Below are 6,639 nucleotides of genomic sequence, written 5' to 3'. Positions count from 1 at the left end.
TTTCCACTTCACTCGTCACCATCAAAACTAGTCTAACGTCTCCTGAATGCTACAAATAACACGGCTGTAACCTGGGCATGACCGTAAACCAGCTCACCTACAAACGCCTCCCAAAATCTACAGAAGAGAGGCGGACATCAGCATCCCTCATTACTGACGCAGCTCACAATCTTCCTGAGGAATCCATAATCCCTCCTCCAGGTTCCTTGTGCGTTTCATTCGGCTCCGTCCCGAACGGTTAAAGAAACTCTGCTGCTCTAATAACTACTGACCTAAGGTGACACAGGGCCACAATGGGCTGCCGGGCCTAAAAAGCTGAACCAAAAGAAGCTGATTAGTCCCTGAAGTGGTCTGGAGCCAGAATCAATGGCGGCTCTGTGCGGCCCGCAGTGGCCCCCTGCGCACAAGAGACGGTGAAGCGCAACCGCATTAGTGCTGCCTCATTAAGCCCTGCAAACCTCTTTAGGAGAACATTTGTTTAGCGCGCAGAGAAAATAATTCAGTCCGGCCCCCCCAGGAAGAACATCAATAACTCGTATCCTACACAGGAAGACCACTAACACCGGGAGAGGAAAGGTAACTGGAGTCTGTTCGGTCATTTCAGGGCTGCAACAAAATAATTTTGATAATTGATTAATCTAATGATTATTAGAACAATTAATCACGGATTATTTGACAGATGAATCAGTAGGTTTTGACTGATTATTCCAGGGTAGGGCTGCACAATATTGGAAAAAAACTCACATTGCGATATTTTCTTTTTCTGTGATATATATTGCGATAAAGTACAAAAAAAACACCACATGACTTGAATAGTTTATTTGGGGGAAAAAATAATCAATGATTGGGGTGATTTTGTAGGCGAGTAAATCAGCATAGGAAATAAACAAATTACAAGCATAGATAAATAACAGAACAACGACACAAATGAAATAAGCAGTGCTTTTTATTTTTCAGGTAAATCTAACAGTATTCGGGTACAGAAATTGAATAATCAAATGTAAAATAACACTGCATAGTCTTCACTGTATAAATTAAATCTAATAAATCTGTGTTAAAGCTCCAAAAGTGATTTTACTTTGTTTTGTTGTTTGATTAACATTCATAACACAGAAAGCCTCAGGAACATTAAACTGCTGTAAACCAATATACTATTACACATCCATTTTCTTTCTCAATTGTTTCCCTTTACCTAAGCCATAAGCAACTGCACAGAGCACAGTAGGCTATTTCAGGCACAAATAGACGCAGCAGTGAACAGAAATTAGAGTTCACGTGCATCTGCGTGGCTCTCACCGCGTCTTCACCGGATGCGAGCAGCGCGGCGCGATGCAACAAAATACAATGAACCCATAATAATCAGTGATGCTGTCTGTCTACACTGGATGCGGCATGGCACGACAAATCCCCGACAGTAAACTGATGCCACGTTCTCTTTATGACGTACTGACACAAAGTTCAAACTGTGACCTGCACTCTCCAAGATGACGCGGAAGTTTCAACAGGATAAATGGATTTCCAGCACTGAAAATCGCGTACAGTAGATCTGCTACTAAATGTATTTAAAATGGGTATCACTGTACAGCTGTCGCGTCCGGTGTAGACATCGTGTCTGTGTGTGAGCAAAGAAAACAATCAGTATAAATATAACGATCAGTAGCCTATACTAAACATCGCACATCCTGCAATGGGACTATCGCGGATGCGCACATCGCGATATCGATACTGAAACGATATATCGTTCAGCCTTAGTGTGCGCATGTTTTTGTGATTTATGAGACGGGATGGGTACAGAGAACCGGTATTTTTTTGGACCGGTACATAATTGGGTCAATACCGGAATACCGATAAGCTTCAGGACAAATTATACTGTTATCGATATTTATCTCCATATACTTCAATGTTAACGACGAATTAGAAGCTGCTGCTTGTCATTTTCCTTCACTGAAGGAAAATGTGGCTGACGTTTGCTCGACGTGTGTGTGATATCCATGCGCATGTGCGGTGTGTGTTTGTGTGCAATCAGTCATCGCGGCAAGAGTGAAACATTTGAAAGTGTGGGCTCACGTTACAAAACTAGGTGACACCAGATGTCAGATGCAATATATGCAGTAGTGTAATAGTGAACAAAGGAGGCAACACTAGTAATATAATGAAACATTTACTAACAAAATACAACATCTACCTCAAGCAATGCACTGTATTATGTCTCGCGGCTCCAGCTACAACTGAAACTCGTGAGACACATTCACATAAAATGTTGATTTGTTAGAGTTACACTCACGAGACGCAATCACAAAAGTACATTATTTCGCATGCTTTGAAGCCTTGCCGGTTAAACGTTTCATTTGCGTGCTGTTCTAACATTTGCTTATTCAGAGCGCGTACACCCGAAGCGACCGTACACTAAAAGACCAGTCAAACAGCACCTGATTAGGCCTATACTTCGTTATCTTAGTTATCGTCTGATTGCGCTAATACTGTCAAAAACACACAGGATTTACATATACAGTTAATTATGTCTAAAGTGAAAGTAAACAGTTGCGAGAAAAACAGATGCGTGCAGCTCTTAAAGCGGCAGTACTAAACATACTGTTGCGTGTCATTAAAGAGATAGTTCATCCAAAATTCTGTCATTATTTACTCAGTCATGTTGTACCAAACATGTATTCATTTTTATTTATTCTTGCGCTGAACACAAAAGAAGATATTTTGAAGAATGTGGGTAACCAAACAGTTGCAGGTCCCCACTGACTTTAATAGTAGGAAAAAACAAATATGAAAGTCACTGGGGACCAGCAACTGTTTAGTTTCCCACATTCTTCAAAATAACTTTTTATGTTCAACAGAAGAAATTAACTCATTCAGGTTTAAAACAACTTGAGAGTGAGTAAATGATGATACAATTTTCATTTTTGGGTGAACTATTCCTTTAATGTTAATAAAATAAAACAAAGAGAAAAATAACTGACTGCTCTTGACTGAAGAACTTTAATACAGTTGCTAATACAGTAATACAGTTTAATACAGTATTTTTTTTGCACCAAATAGTATCGATAACAGTATTGATAAGTACTGGTATCGATAAGCAGTACAGGTATCGGAATCTGTATCGATAAAATGTAAACGATACCCATCCCTATTTATGAGGACACAAATTTGTATAATGATTTTTTTTTTTTTTAAATTTGTATAATAACATGGGTATGACATAGGTATTACAACGAGAAGGTGATTTATGAGGACATTTTGAGTGTCCCTGTATTTCAAAAGCCTTATAAATCATTCAGAATGCGTTTTTTTTTTTTTTTCTGAATTTTCCTTGTTGCTGGGCTCACATAACCCTTGACGTCAACTCGTTGTGCAAGGAAACTGCACTTTGATGTGCTCTAATAGGAACAGCCATTTTGGGAGAACACGCAGATCAAGAATGAAAGGTTTTTAAATCACAGATAAAGAGGTTAACAGTCACATGTGTGACTTCAGTAATCCATCCTCCTCCACTACCTCCTCTTCCTCCCAGCGGAACAGAGTTTGTTAGCTGTCTAACCAACAGCATCACGCCTCCGTCCCTCACCAATGTCTGAGATCACTCAAACTCACTTTTTCCTTCACAGAGTGAACAGAGGAATAACAAGCACCAGCCAGCCAAAGTCTGGAAGACGGCCAAAAGATTACAGCTCTTATTGGGCAGCCATGTTGTTTCTTTATTTAACTGCTTAGGGAAAACGGCCCAGAAGACAAAGTGTTTCAGGGAAGAAAATACGGATGATTTGGAGAATAATAGAGGGAAGCAGAGCATTTGTGTGATTTTCCAACAAAAATGGAATTGAAATCAGGGGCCATAAACAAAAGTGCGTTCCCATACTGAGGAGAAGGATGTTTTGAAACCATGCGAAATACCATTAAAATCCCACGAGGAAAAAAATGTACCTGAATGCTTTCAATACATCCATTTTCAATAGAGTATATTTTAATATGGATATTTATTTAAAAACTAGTCTTATGGGGGAGAGTTTTATTCTGAATTGATGAGGTAGGATTATTCTTTCAAATTATCTGGAAAGACACTAAATTTTTTTGAGGACCATAAAACATAAAATATGTATTAAAGAAAAAAACTGGTGAGTGAAATCTGTGTCATCCATGGTTTCCTGCTGAGCTTTGGGAGACAAAAATAAGTGTTTAGTTCCATGCAAGACAAATAATAGTCATTCAAAAAACACATTCTCAAGATGAATTTCAAATAAATGCATTTTATTATATTTTCCCGGACCAATGGTCTGTCCTTATCTGGAAGGACAAATGAGGCTGTCTGATGCAGCATAGGGGCAAAGTAGAAAGAATGAAAAAAAAAAACTGTGGCACTGACCCATCTCAAGGTTATCTTTTTTTATATAATGAGAGTGTTTCCCAAGTTTTTGTCTATAATGCTCTGATGTTTTTAAAGGAGTCATATGATGTTGCTAAAAAGAACATTATTTTGTGTATTTGGTGTAATGAAATGTGTTTATGTGGTTTAAGGTTCAAAAAACACATTATTTTCCACATACTGTACATTATTGTTTCTCCTCTATGCCCCGCCTTTCTGAAACGCGTCGATTTTTACAAAGCTCATCAGTCTGAAAAGCGAGGTGTGCTCTGATTGGCCAGCTATCCAGTGCGTTGTGATTGGCCGAATACCTCAAGCGTGTGACGGAAACGTTACGTCCTTTACCATATTGCCAGAGCGATGAGACAAAAACATTTAAACCCATTATAAACGAGGCATTTGTTGCATCCAGTGGGGACATAATTACTGATAATAATGACTTATACGGTCTTTTTACGTGTTGCGTTGCATATCGCGCCGCGTAAATATAAAACCATGCCTGCATTTGTGATCGGAGAAATGACAAACAACAAACGCTACTCTACACTGCTCAAAACTTCTTTAAATATAAAAAACGTACTTACAGTCTGTGAGTCAGAACAGCCATTGTAGGCATTGTAGTCTACTCTACCAGGATCAGGAAACAGTCCTCCATAAAATACGCTGGACACATCTGAATATTTGGGTTGAACTGTTCTGGAACAGTGTTGTAAATATAACTTAACCATTGATTTCTAGTCGTGCCCTCTTTTGGAAGGCCAAACAAAGTAGTTTCGCTTTCACAACGAAACACAGCATCACACACGGCGGGCTAGAGTGAGCGGAGGCCGGCTTGAGTGAGTGGCGGCGGGCAGGCTTGTGGCAACCACATGTGATGACCCCGAGCTGGACTCACAGTGCCTTCACGACATGGCGGCGGGAACTACAATACTACAGCGAGAATAAAAGTTACGCCTTCTTTCTTTGCGTGAACATTTGGGCGGCGTTATGCAAATCTTCCCACATCGTGGCGCAGACATGTGGGGGCGTGTTAGAACGATACTTTTATTCAGCAATGATGAATTGCTGAACCGGGAGGCCAACCCTAGCTCTGCCCCGCTTTAACTGCATTACATATTTTAACGCCGTAAAACTGGAAAAATTAACCCATGGGTGAACAGTTTGCACTTTTATTTTTGGTCCATTTTGACATACTATGCAAACATACTAGTGTTATATAATCATCAATTATCATAAATTGTTCAGAGCAATTTGCAAACTGGCTTCAGTTAAAAAAATCGACTCATTCATCAATAGCACATCCAATCCCTATTCCATCTCTGACCAGGTGTCAATTTCTTAAATTCAAACTTATGAGGAACTATGTTTTATTTTTTATTTACTTATTTTTTTGAGTGGAGTAAAAAGTATGACAATATGCATGTAGTAAAGTGAACGTTTAGTCATTTAGTAACATTTAGGTGCTCACTAGCACAGATTTATTTAAGAGAAATAGGCCTTTTGTGTACATAGAAAAAGTCTTAGATCTTTGAGTTCAGCTCATGAAAAATGGGGGCAAAAACAAAAGTGTTGCGTTTATAATTTTGTTCAGTATATATATATATATATACACAATCTAAAAAATTCTGTTTTTTTGCTGACTGCTGGGTAAGGACGTTGGATTGTTTTAACCCAATTTTGGGTTGAAAATTGGTCTTGATCTATAACCCAGCGGCGCTGCGTTAGGAACGCGGACGTAAAAGACACCGGACGACACCAGTGCAAGAAGCCGCCATTTTCTCAGCGTCTTCAGATAGAAGCGAGTGCGAGTGAAAGACGGTTTGTGGTAAGTAAAGATTAAAAATGTAAAGTCATCATTCATTGTTTGAGTCCGGTAGTATTTTGAGATTTCATGGAAGGCGGAAATAGTCCGAAAAGAGCTTATATTGAAAAATACGCGGACGCGGTTTTCGCCTCAGAAATAAGTTAGTCTTAAAGGGTTAGTTCACCCAAAAAATTTTAATTGGCCCATAAATTACTCACCTTCAAGTCATCCTAGGTGTATATGTCTTTCTTCTTTCAGACGAATCCAGTCGGAGTTATATTAAAAATTGTCTTTGATATTTCCAAGTTGTTTAATGGCACTCAGCGGGTGTTGCATGCATCAGTCCAAAAAAAGTTAAATAAAAAGCACCCATTCATAAAAAAAGTTTCTCACACAGCTCCGGGGGAGTGAACAAAGTCCTCATGTAGCGAATCGATGCGTTTTTGTAAGAAAAATATCCATA

The 6,639-nt window shown here is 39.1% G+C and overlaps 1 protein-coding gene across 2 annotated transcripts in view; it reads right to left on the bottom strand.

The window, feature by feature from the left end:
- The window catches only part of LOC107555391 (transforming growth factor beta receptor type 3-like), a 140,008-nt gene that overhangs the window by 84,155 nt on the left and 49,214 nt on the right, over positions 1 to 6,639 (bottom strand). The window lies entirely within an intron of this gene.

The sequence above is a fragment of the Sinocyclocheilus grahami genome, unplaced genomic scaffold, assembly GCF_001515645.1.
Source record: "Sinocyclocheilus grahami isolate Dianchi unplaced genomic scaffold, SAMN03320097.WGS_v1.1 scaffold533.1, whole genome shotgun sequence".
Classification (NCBI taxonomy): Eukaryota; Metazoa; Chordata; class Actinopteri; order Cypriniformes; family Cyprinidae; genus Sinocyclocheilus; species Sinocyclocheilus grahami.
Note: the sequence above shows the minus strand (reverse complement) of the source record. Positions and strands in the feature narration are given on the sequence as shown.